Genomic DNA, 14,512 nt, shown 5'->3' on the forward strand with positions numbered 1-14,512 from the left:
GTGATGGCCTTTCCTTACTAAAGTCAGTCCATAAAGTTTGGAAGAGGTGATTGCTTGTTCATATGCACAGACACTTATACAGGGATCATGAAAAATTAGAGAAATATGACAGCACCAAAGGAACACAGTAAACTCAGTAACTGACCCCAAAGAGATAGATTCATGATTTGCCTGACAAAGAATTCTAAATAATGCTCAGAGACTCCTCAAAAAAACTAAAAATAGACTTACCATATGATCCAGCAATCCCATTCATGGGCATATATCTGGAGGGAACTCTATTTTGAAAAGATACATGTACCCCAGTGTTCATAGCAGTACTATATACAATAGTCAAGACATGGAAACAACCTAAGTGTCCATCTACAGATTACTGGATAGAAGTTGTGGTGTATTTATATAATGGAATACTACATAAAAAAGAAATTAATGCCATCTGCAGCAACATGATTGGAGCTGGAGATTATTGTTCTAAGTGCAGTAAGCCAGAAAAAGAAAAATGCTGTATGATATCACTTATATATGGACTCTAAAAAGAAAGAAGTAGATACTAATGAACTTATCCACAAAACAGAAAAAGACACAGATAGTAAGCAAACTTACGGTTACTAGAGGGAAAGGGAGTGGGAAGGGATAAATTGGGAGTTCAGGATTTGCAAATATTGACTACTATATAAAAATAGATAAACAAGAAGTTTCTTCTATATAGCACAGGGAACTATATTCAATATCTTGTAATAACCTATGATGAAAAAGAATATGAAAATATATGTATATATATGTATGTCTGAAACATTATATTGTACACCAGAAATTGATATATTGTAAACTGACTATACTTCAATTAAAAAATAAAAATGAACAATATTGTGACTAAAACAAATGCTCAGAGAGCTACAAGAAAACATAGATTAAGAATTTAATGAAATCAGGAAAATAGTACAGAAAAAAATGAGAAGTTCAACAAAGAGAAAACAAAAAACAAAATTTTAGCTGAACAGCACAATGACTGAAGAATTCAATAGCTTCACAGGCAGACTAGACCATAAAGAAGGAAGAATAAGTGAGCCCAAAAAATGATCACTTGTAAGTTATTCAGTTAGAGGAGCAAAAAGAAAAAATGAATGAAAAGGAATGAAGGAAGACTATAGGACTAGACTACTGGGACACCATGAAGTGAAACAATATATGCATCACTGGAGTCCCAGGAGAAGAAGGAGAAAGGGCCAGAAAGTTAAAAGAAATAATGGCTGGGAACTTCCCAAACTCAGAGAGAGATTTGGACATCCAGGTCCATGAAGCTAATAGGTCACCCCATAATTTCAATCCAAAATAATCTTTCCCAAGGCATATTATAATAAAATTGTCAAAAATCAAAGAGATAATTTCAAAAATAGAAAAAATTTTCTCTCTTACAAAGAAACCATCACAAAGCTAGATTTTCAACAGAATCCTTGTAGGCCGGAAGTGAGTAGGATAATATATTCAAAGTGCTGAAAGAAAAAAAAACCTGCCAATCAAAAATACTTTACCCAGCAAAGATGTCCTTCATAAACAAAGGCAAGATATTTCCCGAACAAAAACTGAGGGAGTTAATCTCCACTAGACCTGCCTTACAAGGAATGCTGGAATGAGTTATTCAAGCAGAAACAAAAGGGTGCTAATTAGTAACATGAAAATATACAACATTCTGGTAAATGTAAGTATTCCAAGTCAGACTTAGGATACCCTAACACTATAATATGGTGATGTGTTAACCACTTAACTCTCATATAAAGCTTAAAGGACAAAAGCATTAAAATAGCTATGGCTGCAATAATTAAATGGATATATAATACAAAAAGTGTAAATTGACATCAGCATCATAAAATGGGTGATTTTTAAAAGTATAGCTTTTGGATTGAAGTTAAGTTGTTTTGAGCATAAAATAAACTGTTATATCAGTAAGATGTTTTAAGTAAGCTTCATGGTAACCACAAAGCCAAAACCTCAGTAGATACACCCCAGATAAAGAGAAGAGAATTAAAGTATACTTTATTCAAAAGAATGAAATTGGACTGTGTATCTTTATGCAAAAGAGTGAAATTGGACCCCTATCTTACACCACTCACAAAAATTAAAATGGATAAGAATCTTAAACATTAACTCTTGAAACTGTGATACTCCCAGAAGAATACTTAGAGAAAGAGCTCCTTGACACTAGCAAAGTTTTTTTGGATAATGACACCTAAAGCACAAGCAACAAAAGCAAAAATTAACAAGTAGGACTGCATCATGCCAAAAACCTTCTGCACAACAGAGGAAACAGAATGAAACAGCAACATATGGAATGGGAGAAAATATCTGCAAGCCATATATCTGGTAAAGGGTTGATAACCAAAATACATTAGGAACTGATAAAACACAATGGAAAAAAAACCCAAACAATTTATTTTAAAATGGGCAGAGGAACTGCATGGACATTTCTCCAAAAAAAGACATACAAATGGCCAACAAGTACATAAAAAGGTGCTCAACATCACTAGGCATCAGAGAAAATCAAAACCACCGTGGCATATCACCTCACACCTGTTAGAAAGATGCTTATCAAAAAGACAGTTAACAAATGTTGGTGAGGAAGTAGAGAAAATGGTCCTCTGGTGCACTGCTGGTGGGAATGTACAGTGGTAAGGCTACTATGGGAAACAATACAGAGATTCATCAGAAAGTTAAAGATAGAATTACCATATGATCCAGAAATCGCCCTCAGTATGTATCCAAAGAAAATGAAATCACTATCCCAAAGAGATACCGACACCCCCATGTTCATTGCAGCTTTATTCACAATAGCCAAGATATAAAAACAACCTAGATATCCACTGACAGATGAATAGATAGAGGGAAAAAATACACACACACACACACACACACACACACACACACACACAATGAAGTCTTATTCAGCCGTAAAAAAGAAAATCGTGCTGTATGAGAACACTGATAGACCTTGAGGGCATTAGGCTAAGTGAAGTAAGTCAGTGAAGGACAAATACTGTATGTTCTCATCTATATGTGGAATCTAAAAATAACTAACTCAGGAACAGAGTGTAGAATGGTGGTTGCTGGAGCTGAAAGTTTGGTGGGGGTGGTGGGGAGATGCTGGTCAAAGGGTACATAAGATGAGTAAGTTACATGGGTCTAAGGTAGAGCATGGGGACTATCCAGTCAAGAACATTGTATACTTAAAATTTGCTGTGAGAGCCCAGCTTCATTGTTCACACATAACAACAAAATGGTAATTAATGTTAACAATATGTAGGGAACCCTCCTACACTTCTGGTGGGAATGTAGTTTGGTGCAGCCATTATAGAAAATAGGATGGAGATTCCTCAAAATCTAAAAATAGACCTACCATATGATTCAGCAATCCCACTTCCTGATATATATCTGGAGGGAACTCTAATGTGTAAAGACACATGCACCCCAATGTTCATAGCAGCACTATATACAATAGCCAAGATGGAAGCAACCTAAATGTCTATCAACAGATGACTGGATAAAGAAGTTATGGTATATTTGTATAAATATGGAATAATACTCAGCCATAAAAAAGAATAAAATAATGCCATATGAAGCATCATGGATAGACCTAGAGATCGTTATTTTAAGTGAAGTAAGCCAGAAAGAGAAAAAATACCATATGATATCACTCATATTTGGAGTCTTAAAAAAAAGAATTAAAAAAGGACACTATAAACTCACCTACAACACAGAACCAGACTTGCAGACAAGGTAAACAATCTTATAGGTACTGGAAAAGGGGGTGGGAAGGATAAACTTGGGAATGTTAGCCACTATATATAAAAATATATTTTTTAAGTTTCTTCTGTATAGCACAGGGAACTATGTTCAAAATCTTGTAATAACCGTTAATGAAAAAGAATATGAAAATGAATATATGTCTGTATATGCATGACTGGGACATTGTGCTGTATACCAGAAATTGACACATTGTAATTGACTGCACTTCAATTAAAAAAGAATAAATATTCTACAATGGTTGTAGATTTATTTTAAGACTACATCCAGTCAAATGTATAATTCCCATGGGAGAAACTACTTCTAAAATACATGGCTATTCATGCACTGGCTGTAGTAGAAACCAGTTTTTGTTTTTGCTTTTGTTGAAGTAGTAAGAATAGTAAGAATGAATATCTGTATTCATTACCTAGTCTCCATACCATGCTTACTGAATTGAGACTCGAGGACAGAGTTTTGGATGAAGTAGAAGAGGCAGGTTTATTTCTTTGCCAGGCAAAGGAGATCACAGTGGGCTAATGCCTCTAAGACTGTTGGCCTGCTGGAGAGAGAAGGCAGGGGGCTTTATAGTAAAAGTTTGTAAGTTCAAGGGGTAGAACTAGTTTCCATAGAGACTGCATAAAGGGTAACAAATTTTTACAAAGTTTTTTTTTTTTTTTTTTTGGCAGAGGCAGTGCTCCCATTCCCTCTGCTAAGTATGAAGTTCACCTCTGGTTTTGGGACTCTTTTAATATTCTTCTACTTAGAAGGAAGGATGCATAAGAAGGGGTTGTGTGGGAAAGAGCTCTAGAGAAAAACTTGGGCAGTTTAAAGTCAGGTTGATAAATGCTTTTAGCTTTTTTAAGCAGGCTGAGGCCTGGACTCTCCTGCAGCTTGAACAACAGGATACAAGGAAACCATAAGGGGTCAAGAGGAGGGCACTGAGGTCAAGAGCAGGGCACTGAGCATAATCCCTGCATGCAGCACCAGCACCACAGAGGGGTTGGGTGGACCACCCAAGCCTCCCTCCTTTCCAGCCTAACCCTGGTCAGCAAGAGCATGAGAAAAACCTTTTAAACTATTATACAGTTAAGTAGTTACAAACAGCATTACAGATATCAGATGGTCACTGATGACAATAGGGTCCTGCTCGGTTACAGTTTCTGGCAATCTTCCACATCCCTTGGCTTATAGACACAGTACTCCAATCTCTGTCTCCATATTCACATGGCATTCTTCTGTGTCTGTCTCCTCTGTCTTCTCTTCTTACAAGGACACTAGTCTTTGGATTAGGGCCAACCCTAATCCAGTATGACCTCATTTTAACCTAATTACATCTACCAAGAATCTTCAAACATAGTCACCTTATGATGTTGCAGAGGGACATGAACTTGAAGGCAGGTGGCACTATTGTACTCAACACAAAGAACAAACTTAACCACCTTACAACTGTGTAGTTCACCTTTCCAAAATGGTCTCTAAAATCTCCTTTACATCTTATTCTTTTCAACAGATTCAATCACAAACCCTGCATAGCACTACAATAAACAGTAATTGCAGTGTCTGGCAATCCTGAAAGAATCAGTCTCAGAGAGTTCCAGGACCAACCAAGTCAGGAGGGAGAGAGCCTCCCCCCCCCCTCCGCCTTCAGTGTTAATTCTTCAAACCCTCCCTGAGGTTGCAGCGCCCAGGTCTTATGGGAACTATAGTCCTGCGTTGTCTTGGCTCACACAGCGCAGGATTCAGGAAGCCCATCTTCCCGCTTGTTCTGCGCATGTGCACTTCGGTCTCCCAGGTGTCTTTCTCCGTCTTCTGCTTCCTGCGGAGAAAAATCCTGGAACCGCCAGGTCTGCACGCGGTGAGGGATGGGGAGCTGCCCCAGTGAACGTGGCGGGTGTGCCCCAGAGTCCAGCCCTGGCCGAGGAGTGTCCTCGGTCGCTCGGTGGACGGGTGGGAGGCAGCATTGGGGAGGAGACTTGCAGTGGGATCCCTGGTCAGTGAGCAGCCAGGGAGGGTCTGGGCGGCCTCTGCCCCGGGGAGGGACGGCAGGTGTCGGGGTGGGTCTGTCAGGGGAAGGGGCAGGCCTTGGCCTTGGGGACCCCGGGGTGCTGACCCCCGGGAGGCTGCAAAGTCCACGCAACTGCGGCAAGGGGATCGTGAACTTTGTATCCAGGCAGAATCAGGTGTAAATTAATTACCACCAGCAGGATGACTAGGTTTCCTCATCTGTCAAAGGAGAATATTAATATGTGCCACACGGGGTTTTGAGGATTGTTTTACATACGTTTTAAAACTACATACATAAAGTTGTTGCATATAGCACAGAACTTAGTAGTTAATATTAGCTGATAAGGTGTTTGGAAGATGCTTTGTTCTTTTCGTTAGCTAAATTTTATTTAATGTTCACAATAGCCTTTATGTAACTGTTTTCTATTTTGACAAAAAAGGAAACAGCCTCAGAGGCTTCAAGTGCGATACACAAAGTCACACAGCCATAGTATAGACATCGAGCCTAAAACCAGCATTGTGTTCCCCACATCACCTCCCTCGGGGCACAGGCAGTGTGTGGGCTGAATCTCACTTTGTGGTCATGTATTCTGGGATTTCTTGGCATCTCAGAACCCTTGGGTCAGACTGCATAATGTCTTGCTTGGACTGCTGCACTGTCCAACCTTCAGCATCCTCGGTGGCCTTAGAGTTTAGACAAGTGAGTTCTATGAGATTTGGAGCCCTGGGATGAAGCTTCTAAATAAAATGGTTTTGTCCTTTAAGCCTAGGTTCCAGCTCTTTTGGCAGAAAGCAGCTCCTGTGAAATAAGAAGGGGCCCTCAGGAACAGGAACCTGCCTTGAAGATCATTTTTCTGACCTGAAACTCTCATCATAGCTTCAGAGCAGAGGCAGGAAATTGTCAGAAAGGAGCAGATTCTGGGTTTACATAGCCTGAAGTAGTGGTCGTTAACCAGCTCACGAATATCACCACATCCAGAAGGCCTCACCGTGATGGTGAAATGTCTGCACCAAGTTTCAGAAAACAGGTGAGTAGGGCCCTGAGATGGTGGGCAAAGAAATAATAATTTTTTGGAGGGTTTGTGTGGGCATAGTCTGCAGGGAGAGATCACTAGGCACAGCTTTTAATAAACATACCATGCCTCAAATGCCTCTCTTTCTCCAAATTCTGAGCTGCTCTCATGTGATGTCCGTCATATTTGCCCTCTAGCCATATGCTCCCACTCCATCCACCTGCCTTCATAGAGTCATAGAATAGGGTCATCTGTGTCTGCTTTACTTCAAAGCTGAGAAACCTTGACTGTGAGTGTACAAGTAACCTGCCCAGAATTACCCAGTTTGTTAGTGGTAGAACTAGGTGTAGAGAAAGTCTGTTTATGTTGTAACAGGTAAGTTGCCCACCAGGTTCTATTACATTTTAGTTGAAACAAATGTTTAAATAGACCTTTTCCTAAAGGAACTCTTATCCCTTTCTTCAGAGTGATTTCTCTGACTCGAAGGGTATGTAACTCAGTAGGAATATAAGCAAACAGATATCTTGAGTATTTTTCCTGCAACATTGATCATGAAAAATAATAATTTGTCTTCTGATACAATATTATTTGTTAAATTAGTCCTGAGTTGGTTCTAAAAGAAAAATGACATTAATAAATCATAAGGAAGTAAACCCAGTGTTAAATTGATCATGTGAATTCTCCTTCCACATGGATCTGGCTTATTCATCAGGGGCCAAAGAAATTTTTTCCCACAGAGGGACATTTCACCAGCTGGTAGGCACAGGGTTTTAGGAAGCTGAATCTCAAAGATTCATAGCAGCCAGATCTTACCTGACCCACTTGTTTTCTTTTCCCACAGCTGTATGTTCAGCCTTCTCTGTACTTTCCCAAAAGGAACAGAAAAAGAACAGATCCCAGGAGAGTTGTTTATTTATTCACTTCTCATATTGTCTTCCATTGCAGAAAACAATTAAAGATTAAAATAAAAATTATCAAGGAATATATAGAGTTAACAGATCTAAAACAAGGAAAAGTCAACATTTAGTTATATGGAGAGAATCATAATCATTTTATGTTAGTATGTATATTACACATTAAATGATATAACTATCATTTTTGTAATAATAATAATGTGCAGATTTATCTCTGATAGTTTGTACAAAAGGAAAATGCTTTGCTTTGAGTATAAGAATCAACAAAAGTAATTCTTTGGAACATAAAGACCTCTTGGCCTGAAGTCTGAAAAGAATTTCTTTACCTTAATGAAAGTGAAGTGGTTGAGAGCCTTATTTAATAAGCCTGAAATGAATGCTACCTATGTTTTTCTTTTCTGATTGTTCTCTAGTGGGCACAGAAGGCAGGGAGCCAAAGCATAACTCAGTTATGTAAGTTGATTTCCTCTGTCTGCTTCGTGACATTTCCTTTGTCCTGTTGCCTTTTAGCAACGCTTACCCCGTGTGTTCATCCTTGGTCTCTTTGAATTCTTACCTTACTATTGTTCTTGACTGATTTCATACCATGTGAATTTTTAACTATATCAAAAACAATCACTCAAAATTTGAAACTCAAAAGCTGAATTTTGTGCCTATTTAAGTAAGTGAGAGCTATTACTGGTCAGATGGATTCTCAATAAGCCAAGCAAACTTGATTTTCTATAGGGTTTTTGCAAAGATTTGGTGTATTAGTTTCCCGTGGCTGCTGTAACAAGTTACTACAAATTTGATGGCCTCAAACAAAGAAATGTCTTCTCTTGCAGTTCTGGAGGCCAGAAGTCTGAAATAAAGGTGTTGTCAGGGCTGCACTCCTGCCTAAGGTTGTAGAGGAGACTCCATTCCCCATTACACCCTGCTTCTGGTGGCTGATGGGAGAGAGGGAGGAGGTAGAATGGAGAGAATATTAAGATGAAGAAAAATAAATATTCCTTAAACCCTCTATCAGTCAGGGTTTTCCAGAGAAACAGAACCAATAGTATGTGTGTGTGGGAGGGTGTGTGTTTACAATATACATATAATATGTATGTACACACCCATATATATTCATACATGCACATATTCATTCATCTTAAGGAATTGGCTCATGTGATTGTGGAGGCTGGCAAGTCTAAAATTTGTAGGGCAAATTAGTATGCTGGAAGCCATCAGTTATAAAAGTATATGGAAGTTAAAAAATAGTACAACTAATATTTGGTACCTAGTTTCTGGTCACTAAGTTTGCCTGGCTGCAGATCTCAAATGTCCTAAATGGCAGCAGTGTCAGCATTCCCACAGTCAGCTGTTTCTTCTAAAGCATCATTTATATTCAGTTTGATTTGACTCCTACTGTAATCACTTTTCACAGCTTTGCTGCTCTTTCATCTTTGTTGGCCATTTTTACAAATGCCTTGTTGCTAAGAGACAAGGAGGCAACACAACTACTTGCTTTGCTGTCTGTGTGTGAACTGAGTGATGGATGCACAGCAGCTAGTCACTGGCGGACTGAAAATAAATGACACGGCTGATCATTGTTCATTATATAAACTTCTGTTATTTTGTATTGATCTGTGGGCTGAAAAAAAAGCAGTGAAGTTTGTATTTAATTCAATTACTCACAGTTACCATAGTAACTAAAAATCTAACCCATGTTGTCAGGCTGGTGTTATGTAACTAAGTTATGGTAACTGAAATCCATGCATATCAGAGCCATCCAAAGGTGGGCTACCTGTATAGACATTCGTACCTACCTATCTATTACCACAAAGTTTTAGATGCTTAAAAGTTCTTCCTGACAAAGTGGGTCATCAGATACTTAGGAGAATTCTTGTGTAAAGGAATAATCTCAAGATTACACATCATCTATTCCCTGAACAGACCAGAGCATTTTATATCATTAAAGCCCCAATTCTCTCCTGATTTTATGCTATTTGATAATCTAGTTTGCATCCATACCAGATTCTAAGCTTCCTGAGGATAAAAACAGTGTTTTGTGTATTTTAATATCCACAGAAACTAGGAATCTTTCACACATATAATGTATTTTATGCTTGTGTGTAGGAAAGCAAAATCTGTCACCCCAAAATTTGTTTCTTTGGCATGAGGATTAATTTAGGCTGATTAATTTTAAGAAACAGAAGACTCACGAAGTCTCTTTTTACCTAAAGAATTTAGATATGGAGCCTGTTCCTGGAATAGTGCTATAGCCAGAGATACCTGCAGGTTAGGTGTGGTGGGAGAAACTGCGTAGCCTAGAACCTCTGTGTCCCATCATCTCTGCATGACCCAACAAACATTTGTTCATCAAACATTACTTTTCCATCTCCATGTAAATTGCCTTCCTCCCCTTCGAAGTCCAAAATCACTACCCTCAACATCCCCTTTGTGGGAATATAAATTGGTGCAGCCACTTTGCAAAACAGTATGGAGATTCCTCACAGAACTACCATATGATCCAATTCCACACCTGGGTATGTGCCCTGAAAAAAATGAAAACACTAATTCAAAAAGGTATATGCGTCCCAGTGTTTATAGCAGCATAATTTACAATAGCCAAGACACGGAAGCAATGCACAAACCCATGAACAGATGCCTGGGTTAAGAAAATATATGTTACTCAGCCATAAAAAAGAATGAAATTCTGCCACTTGCAGCAATGTGGATGGACCTAGAGAATGTTATGCTTAGTGAAATAAGTCACATAGAGAAAGACAAATACTGTATGATATCACTAATATGTGGAATCTAAAAAATAACACAAGTAAATGTATATGCAAAACTCCAGCAGCCTCACAGATATATCTTGACCTAGAGAATATCCTTCCTTTTGTTAACGTGGTCTGTCATATGTTGAACCACTCTTATGACTCTGGAATAAATCCAACTTGGTCTTGTTGTATGATCCTTTTTATATATTGTTGGATTCATTTTGCTAATACTTTGTTGAGGATTTTTGCATCCGTAGTCATCAAAGATATTGGCCTGTAATTTTCTTTCTTTGTAGTGTCTTTGTCTAGTTTTGGCATCAAGGTAATGGTGGCCTCAGAATGAATTTGGGAGTGTCTCCTCCTCTTCAGTTTTTTGGAATAGTTTGAGATAGGTGTTTGGTAGAATTCCCCTGTGAAGCCATTGGTCCTGGACTTTGTTTGCTGGGAGTTTTTAAATTACAGATTCAGTTTCACTTCTAGTGATTGCTCTATTCAAATTTTCTGTCTCTTCTTGACTCAGTCTTGGCAGACTATATGTTTCTAGAAATTGGTCCATATCTTCTAGATTATCCAATTTGTTGTCATGTAACGGTTTCATAGTATTCTCTTATGATTTTTTTAATCTCTGTGGTATCCAAATTAGAAAGGGAGAGGTAAAACTCTCATATCAATTTAATTCTTAGACCAGCCGGAAGAACCTAGAAGAGTAGAGGACAATTTCTTCCTCTCTGACAACGTTATGCATGAATTAATAAATTAACTGGGTATTTTCACTATGTTTCTATTTCTCCCACCATATATAACACAAAACAGGTATTATGGTAAGCATCTTACATACACTTTTTCTAAGTTCACTCAACAGTGAACATGATGAAGAATTAGTTCCTAAATGTCTTTTCTCTGTCATACAGTTTTGAATACTTCAGATTGATCAAATATGTGCTATTACAGGGATCAGTTTCATTTGAGGATGTGACTGTGAACTTTACCCGGGAGGAATGGGGTCAGCTGGACCCTGATCAGAGGACCTTGTGCAGGGATGTGATGCTGGAGAACTACAGCATCCTCATCTCACTGGGTAAGTAGAGCTCTTCAAGTAACACCATCAGGCATGTCCTTTCTTTGTTACCAAAGCAGATGGGTCTTTTGTAGAGTTTAATGATATTTAGGTTTGGACACCAGGAATATTGTTTGTGTTTTCACCTTCCCTTTGAAAGAGTCCAGTGGGCCTCTTCATTGTGCATCTCCTGAAGCTGGACCTCAGTTTTTCTTCCGAGTTCCTGAAGCCAGGCAGCTTCTTCTACATCCTGTGTCTCTTTCTAGTATCAGGGCATTGCATTACCAAACCAGAAGAAGCACCATGGATATTAGAGGAAGAATTCGCAAGCCAGTGTTACCCAGGTGAGTAATCCAGGGGAAATTAGATCCTGCGTTGTTGGTTTAGGTACAGACATCTTTGGAGCATTAAAAAAAAAATCTCTTTAGAGACTCCATCTGTTTGGAAATGACCTAAGGATATTTAGCCTACATGACTCAGATGCCTAAATTGACCAGATACACTCTTAGACATAAATGTTTTCTTTTTTGTTTGGCTTTTTAAGAGTTTAATCCCTATTACCTGTACCTTAAATTTCATTCTTATCTCATAGTAAATATTTTATCTTAGTCTGCTTTTCTCTCACATTCTTAGTTACCCACATTCCCTTCTATCAAGGACTTCTTTTGTTTATAGGAATTAATTAATTAATTTAACCAGTACTAATTGAGCTCTTGCTCCATGCCAATCATGTTCCAAATGGCAGGGATACAGCGGAGGGTGAACTAAGTCCCCTGCTCTCAGGGAACTTATATTTTGGCAGGAGAGAGACACAGGAAGCTGACTGCCCTGTGAGGAAATGATTTAGCATGGCAAAAGTAGAAGCGAGCAGACCAGTCAGGAAGACAGAAAGCACCATTGACTAGGTTTAAGGGGACAGAGCATACAGAGTGATGGTTCTGGGTGCACATTGAAGAGAGAGTTAACAAAATTAGCACCAGGACTCTAATCCACCTCCTCTAAACACTTTCTTCCTCTGATAATTTCTTAGAACAACACCTTTGTCTACTTGTTTTCCATGTCATATTTACTGCTTAATTCTCTGATTGAACATATCTTACTGTGAATTCCACTCTTTGTGAGTCATCCATTCTTACTGAACCTTTTTTTCTCTATTATGCATGTTTCTTTCACCCCTTCTATCCATTTTGGAAGGTACATTTGTAAAAGGCCACACAAACATACGTCCATTCATAGCCAACTTTACTCTCCCCTAGTTCAACACATTAGTTTTGTTTGATTGGTTGATTTATTGTTACCCTTTCCCCTCAGCTTCTCAGAAAAGTGGAGGAAATGGAAAATTTTATTTGGAACTTTTATCTCAAAAGACTGGTACTAAAACCAAAGAATCAGATAAATAAAGAGCATTTGTGTATTAGCCCAATTTTATAAGTAGTTTAATTCGTAAGGTATGTTTCATTTTCCTTATTTTTAGAAGAATTGAAAATTGATGCCATGATGGAAAGCAAAGAAAACCAAGACAGACGTTTATGGTGCACTGAATTTACCAATAACAAAAGAGTAACTACAGAGAAAGAGTGTTTATTGAGCAAACCATTTAATTATTGCACAGACTGTATTCCTTCCAGAAAAATGCCCAGTAAATGTAGCCTTGATAGAATTAGTTGAGAAAATATGTCAGACATAATCACTAATAATAGAAATTATTCAGGAAAGAAGTCTCACATTTCCAATGGGTATGAGAAGTTGCTCCCTGAAATTAATCATGAGAAAACTCATACTAGAGAGAAACTTAGTGAATTTAATAAAAATGAGAGCACTTTCTATCGTGACAAGGGTTTTATTCAAGAGAACCACAGTGTGGAGCAACTATTTGAATACAAAGACTGTGTTAAAGTGCTCCACAGTAATGCTCTCTCCATTACACAAGGGGAAACTTCTCACACAGGAGAGAAACTCTGTGATTATAATGAATGTGAGAAAACCTTCAGGGATGAGTCAAACCTCATGTTATGTCAGATGATTTACTCCAGGAAGAACCACTATAAACTTAATGAATATGGGGAAACCTGTGATAAGGCAGCCCTCTGGAAGAAGCATCATAGACTTCACGTGGGTGAGAAACGTCATGAGTGTTAGGTATGTGGGAGAACCTTCCTCTGGAAGTCAGACGTCACCGTGCACCAGAGAACACACACAGGAGAAAAACCCTATCAGTGTAATGAATGCGGGAAGTCTTTTTACCATAAGCCAGCCATCACTGTACATCAAAGAATTCATATAGGAGAGAGACCTTATGAATGTACCAAGGGTGGGAAAACTTTCTACCAGAACTCAGCCCTCCATCAGCATCAAAGAACTCACACAGGGGAGAAAGGCCTTATAAATATAGTGAGTGTGGAAAATCTTTCTCCCAAAAGTCAGATTTGACTGTGCATCAGAGATCTCACATGGGAGAAAAATGTTATAAATGTGATGAGTGTGATAAATCCTTCAGTATAAAGTCAAAACTCATGGTACACCTGAAAATACACTTGGGGAGAAGCCCTGTGAATGTAGGGGATGTGAGAAGATGTATTGTGTGAAGTCAACCCTCAGTAAACATCAAAGACTTCACACAGGGGAGAAAATATATGAATGCAGTTAATGTAGGAAGACCTGCCATGGGAAGTCAGTGCTCCTTAAACATGAGAACACATACAGGGGAGAAAACTTATGAATGTGTTGAATGCAGGAAAACCTTTTCTGGAAGTCAACCCTCAGTAAACATCAGAGGATTCATACTGGGGAGAAACCATTTGAATGTAACAAATGTGGGAAAGCATTCTGCCAAAAGTCACAACTCATTCAACATCAGAGAATTCATACAGGGGAGAAATCCTATGAACGTAGAGAATGTGGGAGAATGTTTTGCCACAAAGCATCCCTCAGTGTACATCAGAGAACACACACAGGAGAGAAGCCCTATGAATGTGATGAACGTGGAAAATCTTTCTAGGA

This window comes from Vicugna pacos, chromosome 11 (genome assembly GCF_048564905.1).
Source record: "Vicugna pacos chromosome 11, VicPac4, whole genome shotgun sequence".
Lineage (NCBI taxonomy): Eukaryota > Metazoa > Chordata > Mammalia > Artiodactyla > Camelidae > Vicugna > Vicugna pacos.